The sequence below is a fragment of the Sapajus apella genome, unplaced genomic scaffold, assembly GCF_009761245.1.
Source record: "Sapajus apella isolate SASKATOON/1434 unplaced genomic scaffold, GSC_monkey_1.0 scaffold36, whole genome shotgun sequence".
NCBI lineage: Eukaryota > Metazoa > Chordata > Mammalia > Primates > Cebidae > Sapajus > Sapajus apella.
In genome coordinates, this window is record NW_022436976.1 from 19,308,535 (window position 1) to 19,324,309 (window position 15,775).

The following is a 15,775-nucleotide window of genomic DNA, read 5'->3' on the forward strand; positions in this document are numbered from 1 at the left end:
TTTCTTTCTTTCTTTCTTTCTTTCTTTCTTTCTTTCTTTCTTTCTCTCTTTCTTTCTCTCTCCTCTCCTCTCCTCTCCTCTCCTCTCTTTTCTTTCTTTGTGAGACAGAGTCTGTCTTGCTCCAGGAAGGAGTGCAGTGGCATACTCATAGCACACTGAAACCCTGAACTCCTGGTCTCAAGAGATCCACCCACCTCAGCCTCCCATGTAGCTAGGACTACAGGCATGTGCTACCATCTCTGGCTAATTATTTTTATTTTTTGTAAAGATAGGGTCTTGCTATGTTGTCCAGGCTAGTCTTGAACTGCTGGGCTCAAGTGATCCTCACACCTCAGCCCTCCAAAGTTCTGGGATTACGGGTGTGAACCTCTATGCCTGGCTTAATCTTTCTTTTGAATGGTTTACTTTTATTAAAAGATTTGTGGCTTGGCAACAAAAAAAATGATGCCTTGTAATATTAGGAGGAGTTGGAAAATACTACCCATGCATTGTAGCCAGGTATGGTCATAAAATGAAAATATGAGATTTTCAAGAAACTCCAGTCTCACCAGGGAACCCAGCACCTATCATCTTCTCCCAAATCACCCTGGCTAGAACTGTCAGTTCTTCTTTGATCCCATCCTTAATGTCCCCCCATTGTCCATAGACAATTATGAATTCTTCTCCCTATGAGTGGTCCATGGCTCCTTGGAATTCCTCTTATTCCAAGTAGTCCATGGCCCCTTGGAATTTCACCTGTCTTAGTGAGGCCTACATTAACCCTCACTGACAGCATATGCACTTCCTAGCTGATGGTCCTATTTCCAGTTTCATCTCCTAATCCATCCTTCACACTATCCTTGGAATCATTTTCCAAAAATAGAGAAGTGAATATATCATTCTGCCCTTAAAAAACCTCCTTACTATTCAGAAAATAGAATGCCAACTTCATTCTATGGCACTTAATGCTTTGGTTATGGGCTCCAGCTTCCCTTCCCACCCTCATCTTCCTCCATTGCCTTTCTATGAAGCCCGCACTTGGCTGCACTCTCCTGGCTCTCTTGGATGTGCCATGCACTTACATGCTTCCCTGCTTTCTGCCCATGCTGCTTCTCCCTCTCCTCCAATCAAAATTACTCATTCTTCAAGGTCAGTCACATTTCTTCCATAAGACCTTTCCCAGACTTGCCTGTCAAAATAAATTGTTCCCTTCTCTGGTTTGATTGTGACCCATTCCTTTTGTTCAAAATAATAAATAAATATTGAAGGCCTTTCTATTTGCCTGAGATTTACTAGCCTCAGAAAGCAAAGGTACACATTGCTAGCACATTTCTGCAATTTTTATTTTGCTCTGTGTTATTTAGATGTCTCCACTCAGTTATTAACTCACAGTAATGGCTATGCATGGACTCTCTCTAGCTCCAAACATAGAGTGAGACACTCAACACATGTTTATAAATTCCCCCTTTAGGGAGCCATTAACACGTTATACAAATGTTTGAAGCACAGTGTCTTTTGAAATATAAAAAAATAAATTGTTCTCTGAAATAAAGCTGAATTAGACATGGCACAAGCCATGTGTCCTCAGTTGTAATGGTTCTTTCACCAGCTCCGTAAATATTTCAGTTAGCTCCTACTTAACTGTTAATTTCTCTGCCTATTAGTGTGACCTCAGGTGCTTACACGTTACAAATGTTCTAAAGAAGTGGCACAGCTTTGTACAACATTAGTGTAGATTATGTGTTCAGATCTCCAGGGCAGAATTTTCTTCTAGAGCAAATAGCTAAGGACCAAGGAAGAGGCTACATCCTTGTAGTTTTCAGTCCTTGAACTAAAACTCTTATTTATAAGGTAAATTTCTCAGCATCTTGTTTAATTAAAATCAGAAGAATAAACATGAACACACAAATGATAAGGGTTCCCCTTCCACTCCTCCCTATACCTCCCCACCTCAGGCTGCCTGATATATTTAACCACCTTTATTTAATATGTTGTTTTGCTCTGGCAGCGGCTACCAACACCAAGGCTACGACCTCGACCTCTTAGCTTAAAGGTTTCTTCAGAATGTTGAAAAAAAAACAATAAAAACGAAGATGGCGGAAACAAAGATTTTTAAAATTTAAAATTGGCTAATAGCATCAGTTTATTTTTAATGATGGAAAAGATCAATAAGATAACTGGGAAAGAGATATTTGCTTCTGAGCTTACTTGTAAGTAGAAATAGAGTAAGTGAATTTTTGGACTAAAATATACATTTACCTAAAATATAACCATTAAATGGTTATGAAGTACAGGGAATTTTTTTTTTTTTTTGTCCAGTAGCTAGCCTAAGAGAATACAATTTCTAACTGACAAGGCTTGTTGAAAGGCGGCTTATTCCATAATCAACAGCTTTCCAATAAACTCATAGACCTCTATCCTCTGCAGCTGGAGAGTCTCTCTGGCTATTGTTACTCCAAATAACATGGTAAAATGCAAGTAGCCACTCAAGTTATGTTTTGTTGGAGCGTACATTTTTGCATAAGGGCTTAGAAACCAATTCAAAATTGAATTCTGTTGAGAGTCAAAGCTAATAGAAGTGAGTGAAAAAAATATAAACCAGTTTTGACAATCACTGACATGAAGGTTTTGTGCACTGATTACAGCCCTGCTCACTTCGCAGCTTAACAAGGAATTGAGCTGCCGTGGGAATTTTTGGCATCAAGCATCATAGATTAGGATCAAGACATAAAAAGTCAGGTTGAATCTGTAAGCCTTTTAAGAATCTGCAATCATTGAACCTTAAAAATAAAATGGCTGGGCTGGGTGTGGTGGCTCACGCCTATAATCCCAGCACTTTGGGAGGCCGAGGTGGGTGGATCATGAGGTCAGGAGTTCAAGACCAGCCTGGCCAAGATGGTGAAACCCCATCTCTACCAAAGATACAAAAAAATTAGTTGGGCATGGTGGCAGGTGCCCGTAATCCCAGCTGCTTGGAGGCTGAGGGATAGAATTGCTTGAACCTGGGAGGTGGAGGTGGCAGTTAGTGGAGATTGCACCACTGCACTCCAGCCTGGGTGACAGAGTGAGACTCGGTCTCAAAATAAATAAATAAATAAATAAATAAATAAATAAATAAAGGCTGTATCCTGAATGTTTCCTTTTATTTTTATTTGTATTTATATGGTGTATTTTTAGAGATAGAGTCTAGTTTTATTCCCCAGGCTGAAGTGCAGTGGTGTAATCATAGCTCACTCTAACCTCGAACTCCTGGGCTCAAGTGATCCTCCCATCTCAGCCTCATGAGTCGTTGGGATTACAGGTGCATGCCACCACACCTGGCTAATTTTGCTTTTTATTTTTATTTTTGTAAAGATGGGGTCTTGCTGTGTTGCTCAGGCTGGTCTCAAACACCTGGGCTTAAGCAATCCTTTCAATGTGGCTTTCCAAAGCACTGGGATTACAGGCATGAGCCACTATGCCCAGCCTGAATCTTTATATTTTAACAAATGGGATTCTATTATAAAATAATCACTTTGTTTCAGTTATTTGTGACTAGTTGGGTATTCACAAGGAGCAAAAGGATTATTCATTTATTAAGCCATTAACAGATATTTATTGAGCGCCTAGTAAATACCAGACGCTATTTAGGGACATCAGTGAACAACAGAAAAGGCAATAAAAGCTCCAATGGCCTTACGTCTGGGAGTAGGGGAAGGAGCTAGACAATCAGTAATAAATACCGTCATGCATTGTATGTGGACGTTTTGGTCAATGATGGACCACATATACGATTACAGTCCCCTAAGATTATGATAGCATTGAAAAATTTCTATGCCTAGTGATGTCATAGCACAATGCATTGCCCATGCGTTTGTGGTGATGCTGGTGTCAACAAACCCCCTGTGCTGCCAGTATTATTAAGCACAGAATACTTAATAATAAGTGGCTATTACCGGTTTATGCATTGACTATACTATTCATTGTTATTTTTTTTAGTATACTCCTTTCACTTATAAAAAAGCAAGTTAGCTAACTGTAAAACAGCCTTGGAAAGGTCCTGGAGGTATTTCAAAAGAAGGCATTGTTACCTGAGGAGGTGACAGCTCCATGTGTGTTATTGCCCCTGAGGACCTTCCAGTGGGATAAAAGGTGAAGCAGAAAGGCAGTGATGATGATGGTCCTGACCCTGTGTACGTCTACTTTAATGCTTGTGTTTGTGTCTCAGTTTTTAACTAAAAAGTTTAAAAAGTAAACAAAAATTTTAAATAGAAAAAAGCTTGTAGGATAAGAGTATAAAGAAAGTATTTAGAAATACTTTAAATATTACAAAGCATTACAATACTTCAAATACTATAAAGAAAGGGTATGAAGTATTTACGTACAGCTGTACGATGTTTTTGTGTTAAATGTTACTACAAAAGAGTCAATACATTTTAAAAAATTAAAAATTTACAGAGTAAAAAAGTTATAAGGCTAATTTTATAAATTTAGAGTAGCCTAATTAAACAGTGTTTACAAAGCCTACAGTAGTGTCCAGTAATGTCCTAGGCCTTCACATGCACTCACTGACTCAGCCAGAGCAACTTTGAGTCCTGCAAGCTCCATTCATGGTAAATGCCTTATACTAGTGTACCATTTTAAAAAATCTTTTATACCAGATTTTTACTGTACTTGTTCTATATTTAGATATGTTTAGATACACAGATACTTACCATTGTGTTACATTTGCCTGTGGAAGTAATATAGTAACATGCTATACATATTTGTAGCCTAGGAGCAATAGGCTATACCATACGGCCTAGGCGTGGGGTAGGCTATGCCATCTAGGTTTGTCTAAGTGCACTCTGTGATGTGCACATAACGATAAGATTGCCTCACAACAATTAAGCAACACATGACTGGGTAATAAATAAATAAGGAAAATATTTAGTATTTTAGAAGACGACAAATGGAATTTTAAAAAGTAGAGCGTATAAAGGGGTTCGGGAATGCCAGGGTAAAGAGTTTTGTGATTTTAAATAAGGTGGTCAGGGTAGACTTCCTTGAGAAAGTAACTGAGTAAACACCTGAAGTTGATGAGGGAGGTCACAATGTAGCTATCTGGGGAAGAGGGCTCCCAGGGGCCGAGAGGAGTGGAAGGAGAGGAAAGAATGGCAGGCGTTTGTCTAGGGGTGGGGGGATCTTGACAATAAGGCTCTCGAAGATCACTGTGAAGACTTTGGCTTTACTCTGCTCCAGTGCAGCTTATTGCTGTTACTTCTCAGGAGTTCTGAGGTGTGGACATTTAATAACTGTTGGGTGTGGAGAAGAGGCGTGGATAAAAAAAAATCAGAAAATATGTGGTTATGATAGGTGCTGTCATATGTCATTCCTCTTTGGAATCATCTTGATTCCCCATAGGCTGCATTTAAAAAATAGTGAAATAAAGATGGGCTTCAAATAGGTTACAAAGTGGAAAGGGCAAAGCCGACTGCGGTCAGTTCATCCGCCCTGTTTCTGTTGCCCGCGTCAGGACAGGCAGCTCGGCCGGCAGGGCATGGCTCTGCACCTTTTCTGTGCTGGTCACTGTTTCAAGCTGCAGCTCCAAGGTCCATGGGCAGTTACAGACTGTCCTTTAGATGGACATAAGTTGGAAGGAAATATCACCTTCATTCTGTTTAGACATGAAAATTTCCCCAGTCTTTGAGGACAAATTTTTTGACAAAATTAATGTGGGTGATTCACACTCTAAGATATTCTTTCTAAAACAATAAAAAATACATTTACTGCTGTAGACTGCTGGCACTAAAAATCTCCTTCAGAGGGCAAAGGGATAGATTTTTTTTCTTATACTGTTATACTTATTTACACATTATTCATGTATGTGTAGAAACTTAGTAAAAAATAGTTGTATAAGAAAGATAGTCATTGATACATGACCCTCAAAGTTGAAGACAACTAAATAACTGAAAACCTCAGGCTTTAGATGAAAAAACAGTCTCACTGGATGTGTACCAGGACCCACAGAAAAGAATGCATGGTGACTCATGCCTGTAATCCCAGCACTCTGGGAGGCTGAGGCAGGTGGATCACGAGGACAAGAGATTGAGACCATCCTGGACAACATAATGAAACCCATCTCTACCAAAAATACAAAAATTAGCTGGGTGTGGTGGCACACACCTGTAGTCCCAGCTACTTGGGAGGCTGAGGCAGGAGAATCACTTGAACCCAGGAGGCTGAGGTTGCAGTGGGCCAAGATTGAACCACTGCACTCCAGCCTGGTGACAGAGCGAGTCTCTGTCTCAAAAAAAAAAGAGAACACATTAGTAAACTTTTTAAAAGAACCTACAAATTGTAGAGGAAGAAATAAGCAATTATTATTCTTATTGTTCACCCATCAAGTAGTGGGAAAAGAGACTTGGTTAAGTTGAAGAGGAAAAGATCAAAGGAACGGAGAACAATAAATTTGCTGTGTTTATAAAATAATGAGAGTAATGTAAGTTGCATTACAGCAGAGCTAGATATGGAATTGTATATACTGTCCCATGGTGTATCCATCCACCCAGCCAATCAACAAGCATTTTCAAAATACCTACTATGTGTCATTCACTGCTGTGTGCCCTAGAGAAAATGCCTCCTTAGAGAAGAAGTAGACAACCTACAAGCTCTGGGTACAGGATTAGTTGTTAGAAACCCAACATTCAGTAAACTGTTCACAAAGTACGCTTCTGTTAAAAACTTACCTTCAAGCTGATTGCTTCTTACAGAGCACATTCTTACCCTGATTATGGCTCTTGGCTAATCAAAAGAGTTTTAAATTCTAAATGCTACTAACATTTAAAATCAACGCAGACATTAAAGATATAGAAGGTAGCCTTTCTTGATTACAATTAACATTATAATAACCATATAATTCAATAATTTGCTACTTCTACTGAGGCCATCCTAACATTTTATAAAATGTGTCAATATTGTGAGTACATAGCCTTATTCAATTAAATTTTGAGTTGGTTACAGAAATGAAGTGTTTGTGTTCGTCAGCCATGGTGATCATGTTTCCAGAACCCTCAAATCAGATCAGCTTGCCTGAGACAGTATAACACTATGTAGGAATTGTGTTTATGCAAGAAAAATCTACCCTTACATTTCACAAAGAGAAGCAAAATACCAGGTACTCAGAGAATACAACAAACATTAACTGGATAAATCGTGACCATGGTACTCCACGTTGGATACTGAATGTTCGTACAGCTCAGGAATTTCTTTTTACTAGAGTAAGGTGGGCATGGAAGGTGTGGATTTTAAATATCAGGAAATGGAAGCAACAGATAATTTCCTAGAGAAAAAAAATAGTAATGAAGGAAAGAAAAAAATGCTTATCAGATACAAAACTAATTCTTCTGCACACAGTCCATGGTTTATTAAAATGTTGAGATGAAAAAAGTATATTTCGAAAAAGAAAGTTCCCACCTATTTTCCCAACTATCCTCTATAAGCCTGGAAAAAACAAAAGCTGCATCTCATTTGCTAACGCTAGCCGATACTGGTCCAACTGCCTGCAGGTCTGTCTAGAGGGGGCTGGCTCCTCAGCCTAGATCTGCGGTTTAATGGCAATGGCTGTTGAAGATTTGGGGATGGAGTGGCAATTTATATGCTGCATGTTTGATATCCCTGGTCTAGGCCAATCCAAATCACATTTACCCTCCGAAGCTTTCCTTGATGAGTAGAAAACAAGCTGAACTTCTGTCTTCTAATTCCCTGCAGAAGAGTTCTGGGCTGAGTGCCTAGCACCGGAACGCATGCAAGCTTTAGCCTCTTCTTGCACCGTGCACTGTTTCTACCAGGAGAGAATGCTGGTGTGTAGGAGACTGGAGCTCTCCTCCTCCACTGATGACTCTTTGTTTTCACTGAACTCAGTGGGGTGCTGAACCTTCTGCTGAAGTGAGGACAGGAAAGGGGGCGGTGTTACCAAGCAGCAGCAAATTCATGGATTTTGCTCTCTGGCAGGCTAATTTGGGGGTGGAAGGGTGGGTGGGCCACCTGGAACAGGCGAACAACACCAGACTGCCTCCAGTTCAAAGCTATTTCCCCCTCCTCATTTGTTTCTTTGGTTAAACATTATGCATCGCAGATCTCCAGGATGAAGATTAAACGAATTGTTCCTTCATAACTCAATGTCAGATTCTTTACTTCATTGTATCACTTACATTTCCAGGGGAAGGGAGAAGGCACTAGTCTACATGCCAGGGTAGGTCGACTCCTGCTCTCATATCATTTCTCTCGGCCCCTGTGACTCTGCTCAAGTCCTCCCTTGCTATTTTTATTTTCCATCTGCCCCCGACAAGTCTCTGAACTTAAGGAAAAGGAAAGCAAAGCTGAGAAGGCGACCAGAATTTAATGGCGCCTCTTCCGGGAGACAGCACTGAACTGGGTATTTTACAATATTTTCTCATGTCGTAAAAAGGTAGACACAATGTTTTCCTGAAGCAGAGTTTTTTTTTCTGAAGCTCAGAGTTAAGGAACTTGCCTATGGCCACATAGATAATAAGATACATCCTCAAAAGTCTGTGCTCTTTCTATTTATTTTTGTCTCTTGATCTTTCTGTGCTGGTTTCTCTATAAAATGGGGCTATCACTACCTCCCAGATTGTGTAATAGTGCTGCTGCTCATTTCATCTTTTTGATCATGACTGGACATTTACAAAACATATAGCATTATTATAATGTGCCATTAACATAAAAAGTGATCGCCGATTGATTAGTTGATTAGGGGAATTGAAATAAATGAATCATATAAAAACGACATCATTCCTTAACAAAAATAGAAGTGCATACAATCTGGATATATAGTAAGATAATATTAATAAATGAAAAATCACATATCACACAGCAGCATATACGCCTGAGCTGTCAAGGTATCAACTCAGCCTCTCTCTCCTGTCATGTGGTACAATATATGAAGTACTGTACCACAGAAGAGAGTGTTTGTAGACTGACTCACTGGGGAGAAAGCCTATGAGGTGGGCCCTCTGGTCTCTGATCATGGGCCCTTTAGGCATCCATCCATATCCTTCAAAGGGTTTGTTTCATGTGAGCATTCAGAAGTTGCGTGTAAAATATTTTGAATGAGCTAGTGAACTTTGTTTTCTAGAAAGAGAGCCAATAGCTTTCATCAAAACTAGTATAATATAGTGGCTAAGAGTTCTCAAGTAGAAACCGAACTTTCTGGGTTTTAATCCCAGCAACTTCACTTACTAGCTGTGATGCCTCAAGTGAGTTAATAAATCCCTCAATGTCTCAATTTTCTCATCTGTAAAGTGGGGATCATAATGGTACTGATCTCACAGGGTTGTTGGGAGGATAAATGAGTTGATGTATATGAAGCATCTGACACACAACACCCGTGTTCACAGCTGCCACTACCAAATTCATCACCACGATAAGTTCTCAAGTCATCAATGATCTTAAAGGATGACTCTGATATTCTATTGTTAGTCTGATTAATAATAGCTAACATTTACTAAACACCTCTTTTAGACCTTATGTAAATTTATGTACAAAGTACCTTATGTGCATTACTTCCTTAATCCTTGCAAATACCCTATCAAGTGGGCAGTATTATTAACCTCATTTTACACTTGATTTTACACTTGATTTTACACTTGAGGTTTAAAGAGTTAAGTAATTTTCTCAGGGCTACATGGATAATAAACACAAAGCCAGGATGCAAACTTAGTTCTGACTTACTCCAGAGCATAATTTCTTAATCAGTAAGGAACAAATTCTTGTAGTTAAAAGACACCTTCTCAAAGTAAGCCAGAAGGGATTATTGGCTCACCAAAAAACAAAAATAAAGGAATCAATGGCAACACATTATAAAAGGAAAAGATCACATCAAAGATTAAACCATAGCGTTTGTCTTCTCACTTCCACAAAAGCCACGGGAGCCACAGGTTTTAAAGTACTTGGTGAGCACAGAATATGGTACAGATGTGTCAGACTGTGCTCCCTGTGGGATATGGAAGGAATGGAGATGTCCAGATCTGAGACCCTAGGAAGGGTGAGCAAGCCAGGAGACCTTGAAATGGAGGCCAGAGGGAATATGGACTGCAGAAGACCACATCTTCAATCAGGAAGCTGACATGAAGACAGGCAATGGTTTGAACCACAAGAAAAATTTCAGCTTCTGGTTGCTGCTAGAGGTTGTTTTCTCAGACTGCTCAGTATTTCTGGTAGTAGCTCTCAGTGCTTGCTACATGGAGGGTGCTCTACATATATTTGGTGAAATAATTTGAAGGGGGAATTAGAAACAAAGTCAATTATCCATGATGCACAATGAAATACGCCATTGTGATTGTTAGCCTTCAATAAATCTCCTGAAGACATACCATATATATTCAGGGAATGTCGATGGTACTCAAAACAATTTAGGGATGTTTCCTTCTGAAATTACCTTCAAAACCAGTTCATAGGCATCACAAAAAATTAACACATTTTTCCAGTTTGATGCTTAGGGTAATTAATTACTGGTCTTGGCTCTAAATTACTTTTGGATATTTGAGTTACCTTATGTATCACTATTAATGATATTCTTTAAAATGTGTCTATATATTTTATAAATATATAAATATATATAATATTTACACATTATATATAAATGCTCTATAGCAATGAGACAATCTTTACATGTAGCTTCTATTATGAGTACTTTACACATATTAAATCATTCAACCCTCAAAATAGCCCAAAAGTAGGTATGGGAGTCATCCCACTTATAGATGAAGAACCAAGGCACTGGGTTTGCAACATACTGAAGGTAATCAACTAAAAGGAGGTAGAACCCACTTGCATGAGTAACTGAGACATCATTAGAATAAGTGTCATTTCTATTTCCCTCAAATTATCTTAAAGGGAATTGTATTTAATTCAATTCAGTTGTATGTTGAATTCTGACTTGTGTATGTGTGTGTGTGTGTGTGTGTGTGTGTGTGTGTGAAGGCATATTTCCTTATAATTCATTCTTGCACTGATTATTTTATTTAGCTTCCTTCAAAAATTATTTTACTCTTTAAGAACAAAGCCATTTCTTATATGATATAATAGAGCTTTGCTTCTACCCTAAATGTAGGGAGTGTGGTGTGAAGGCAAGCAAACCACAGACTGTTCCTGTTGCATCTCTGTCTATCTCGTCCTTTAGGGAGAGTGGTCTTTACATTGCACTAGCAGAAAGAGATGATAAAAAAAAAAAAAAAAAAAAAGAAAGAGATGATCATGGCACCAACCACCCTGTGAGGGGGCTGCTTGTTTGTCCCATTTTAGACAGAAAGAAACAGGCTCTCACTGAGGTTTAAGTACCTTACTTAAGCAGTACTGCTAGCAAGAGCCTGAGGTCAGGGCTGTCACTTTTCCCACTGTATCTCAGCTCTTTCAGGGGGTGTGTACAAAGTTTCTATTTGTGTTTAAAGAGAAATCATCACAAATGTCCGAGACGGAGAAAGCTAACTTAAAAGTAGTTCCTAGAAGGCAGACCAGATCTGGCTCGGAATTAAAGTCTGAGATAGGTAAGAGAGCTCCAAGCTAACTGAATTCCAACCTTGAGATGTAAATACGTTTCTAATCCGGGACACGAACACACAGTATGCTGTTGGGTCAGAAGGCTGAACATGGGGAAGCAGAGCACGACCCTTGAAAAAAAAAGAAGTGTGTTTTTTTTTTTTTAAAGAATCTAAGTAATGAAGACATGAACAATTGCAGAGTACCAATTACACATCAGGTACTGTTATTTGGATTTTCTAGACAAAACATCCATAAGGATTATTATCATCCTTCCTTACAGTGGTGGAAATGGAGGCTCAGAACAGTTATGGGGCTTATCTAAGGTTACACAGTTAGAAAGTGGTTGACCTGGGCTGGGGCCCAGGGCAATCTGAATCCATGTGACATGTACTTTCTGTTACTACGCACCTGCCTGTTATTAATCCAGAATTCTAGAGCAAGATATTTAAACAGATGGCCAGAAAGCACTTGGAAAAGAAGGTGATAACTCTAGATGCCAGCCCAAAGCAACAGGGCAAACTGAACCTATCATTCTCTTTGATAGGGCTTCTGGCCTGGTAGATCCAGGCAAGTTTGTAGACACCCCAAGTGTCTCAAATTCAGTCTTGTTTTGAAAAAAAATGAATGAAAATATGTGCCACAGTTAGGAGAATTATTATATTATGTGGTGAACACAGGAGGCAGAAGGGTGTTATCAGTGGATAGCTCTAAAACTGGAGGGTGGTGACTTGCCAGTTCACTGTTTTTGGCCTGGTCCCATTCACATATTTGTTCACTCACTCACCACTCAGTCACTCACTCACTCACTCATTCGCAAGCATTAATTGAATGGCAATGATATACTAGGCCTTACGTCAAGAACAGGGAATTTGGGACGGACACCAAAATGTGCCGTGAAGAATCTTCAGAAGCGTTTCTTGCAACCAGCTGCTGGGAGTGCTATTGGCAGCCTTCAAGGGTCAGCACCTCAGGATCTTCCTCAGCTCCAGAGAGCTAGCTAAACCAACGGCATGCCCCTTCCTAGTGTGGCCCACATCAGAGCACAGATGGATTGAGCAGTATCAAGGTTATTCATCTTAGCCAAACTCACATGAACTCTGAAGGCTCCTAGCAGTTCCAGAGTTTCCCTGGGATCAGCTCAGCTTCTGCCTCTGCCCACCCTACACCACAGGTATTAGGTCCAAGGTCACTCCTTACTAAACTCCCTACACACTAAACTTGGAGTTCGAGTCATTCTGCTTCATGGAAAACCAGTAAAAGAAAGGGCCTCGCCCTTTGTTTATCCTTTAAAGAGTACAACTATAATCAAGGACAAAATTACATATTTGGTTTGATAAAAGGAAGACTTGTCTTTCAACAGTGGAACAGCCTGCCTTCAGAAAGCAGTGAACCTGTGTAAGACAGAGGGACATTACTGTTGTTGAAGTGTTTCTGTTCACTACTGTTTTATTGGAGTGTTGGAGTGTTTCTGATAGCTAACACACAGCACAGTATCACTAGCGTTTATAAATTAGTGATTAGAAAATTATTATATAACATTCTGGATTCAATAGGTACTGGGAATAATTTTAAACATATATGGGAAGAAATCCCATTTCCTAATGAACTCCCTGAAATAATCTGAGATTACTTAATTCTAACCTTAAGATGCAGATACAATATAATTCAGAACATAGTGGCAGAAATTGTCAATGTCCACCAATAGCCATTTGTTCCTTTGTCTTTTAGTAATAAAATCCCAAATGTTAGCGGCCTACATGTCTATCTAGAAAAACAGTACATTTCCCAGATTCCCTTGCAGCAAATGAGTCCATGTGATTAAATTATGGTAGTGGGATCTGGGAGGTAATGACGCATGCATTTTTGTTTTCTTGCTTTTTATTTCTTTTTTGCCCATCCCAAGGCTGGTACACAGCAGTACTTGCTGGTGGTAAGGCAGCAATGGCACTCTAGGAAAGGGGAAGCAATCATGCAAAAAATTCCTGGGTTTTTGAGTGACCTCTGGAGTAAGACTCTTTTATCTCTGGACTGCCTATCAGCTTTGACTTTTATGTGGGAGAGAAAGAAACCACTTATTTTGTTTAAGCCATTATGATTTCGATCTCTGATAAAACAGCTTAACAAATATTCTAATGTATACACATGCCAAATCAACATCTCAGACCTGGGCGATGTTCATTTTTGCCCTATAAGCATGGTATCTTATCAGAAGACTGGAATATGATAAGAATAAGAATTAATATCCTTTACCTGTGAGTTAAATCCTGCATTTTCTTTCTTCCTTTCTGATGTTCTGCCTTGTCCTGGCCCACATTATATTTTATTTCTATATAAAAATCAAGGGCTAAGGCAAGATCTGGACTGAAATTATGTTTGTCTAACTATACAGTAGGATTGTCGCCAGCAATTAAAATCTTGATTTGTCTTGCTGCTGACATTGTCTTGAGAAGTAATTTTAAGATAAGTTTATATGATATATACACATAGATATATGATTCATACATTCCTCCCATTTTCTTTCATTCATTAATTTGACTGCAAACTATTCAAGTAAAATAAGACCAAGTCATCCTAAAGGAGATCAAATTGGTTATAGTTCATGGATATGTATTAATAAATAAATGAAAAGAATAAGTGAGGCACAACTTTATCTTAAAAACTTCAAAAGAAACAGAAATCTGAAGTCCAATGTAAACCGTTTCTATGAATAGTTTATTATTTGAAATTTGCCCTATTTCTATTAATATAATCATTGATGCTTTTGCAGTATAAGGGCCACAGCTTAAATGAAATATTCTGATATATGATTAACTGATGTAGACCCTATTTCTTTTTTAGTACCTAAAGAAAGTACAGATGTATAATTCTCTGCTCTTTTAGCTGGAAACATGTAAAGTCCAAAATCATTGCCATTTTTATCATGGCACCAGCTGAATTTCAGGTTACTTATCTGGTTCTGAAGATGAAGTGCTGCATATGTCATTTATAAAATATATGTACATGCCTGGGCATGGTGGTTCATGCCTGTAATCCCAGCACTTTGGGAGGCTGAGGCAGGAGAATCTCGTGAACCCGGGAGGTTGAGGTTGCAGTGAGCTAAGATCACGCCATTGCACTCTAGCCTGAGCAAGAGAGCCAGACTCCATCTTAAAAAAAATCTATCTATCTATCTATCTATCTATCTATCTATCTGGACATGGGTTATTTAGGAGAGGGCAAGGATTCTAAAACCAAGAATATGTTTTCAGTTACAATTCTGTCTTTAGACTTACATATATCCAGAAACATGCTCACCTTTTCCTAAAGTAATAATAACAGCTCATTCTTCTACACCAAATATCAAAAATAATAACTATTTAGGAATCACAGAAATCAAAGATCCAGATTCTCACATAACAGGGAACAAGCTGGAGGTGTGGGTGGTGGGAGGGGGAGCTGAGTGTCCCCTGATCTGTGGCATTGCTGGTTTGCAGAAACAGAATAACTCTGAGGTCACTGTCTCTGGGTGTTTCCACCTAGTTTTCACTCTGCTTCCCTTAACACTTTTTCACCAGAATCTTAACCACATCATGTCAATATTTTACTTTAAAAACAGATGTTGAGAAGAGCTCAGAGTAAACCACCACTTTTTGCTGCATCTCAGCAACATATCTGGTTGGAGGAATAGCTACCAGATAACTTAGGCCTACATATTCTACTCAACAGAGGGAATCTCTTCTTTTCTGGATTCAGCTAGATTCCAGCAAACATCTACTATGTTTCTGGGACTGTTCCAGCACATTTGCTTTCACATAAATTTGTTCACTTAATTCTCTGAACTTGCCTTCTTTTACTTACCCCAGGTAGCTTCCAAAGGGCCAGTTTATTACACAGAGAATAAACTCAGAGAAGTGAGTAAAATAAACTGCACAGACATGGCCATAAACTGGTTTTAGACATTTAAGGAGATTTTTAGTTAAAAAGATTGTTCAGTAAGTAAAAAATAGTTTGAAAGATGCCACTGAAAAGTGAAAGAGTATGCATTTAAAATACCGCCATTACTCAAACTCACAGGTCGATATGTAACTTTAAAATCTGCCCCTTCCACTGCAGAAGGGAAAGAAAAGCTAATATATTTCATGCTTCTCTTTTCAAGAAGATATCTTAAAGTAGCAGGGGAGCATATGATTAAAAATTACCTTAAATATTATTTGCTGTGGTTAGTTACTCTTAGCAATCATTTTGGTTGTCACCAACAGTAGCGATCAAGTCCATTAAAAGCAGTAAACACTAAAGA

General features: G+C 38.9%; 1 protein-coding gene across 35 annotated transcripts in view; it reads right to left on the reverse strand.

Annotated features, from left to right (window-relative positions):
• Window positions 1-15,775, reverse strand: part of SGIP1 (SH3GL interacting endocytic adaptor 1) — a 221,461-nt gene that overhangs the window by 84,086 nt on the left and 121,600 nt on the right. The gene's annotated exons all lie outside the window — the stretch shown is intronic.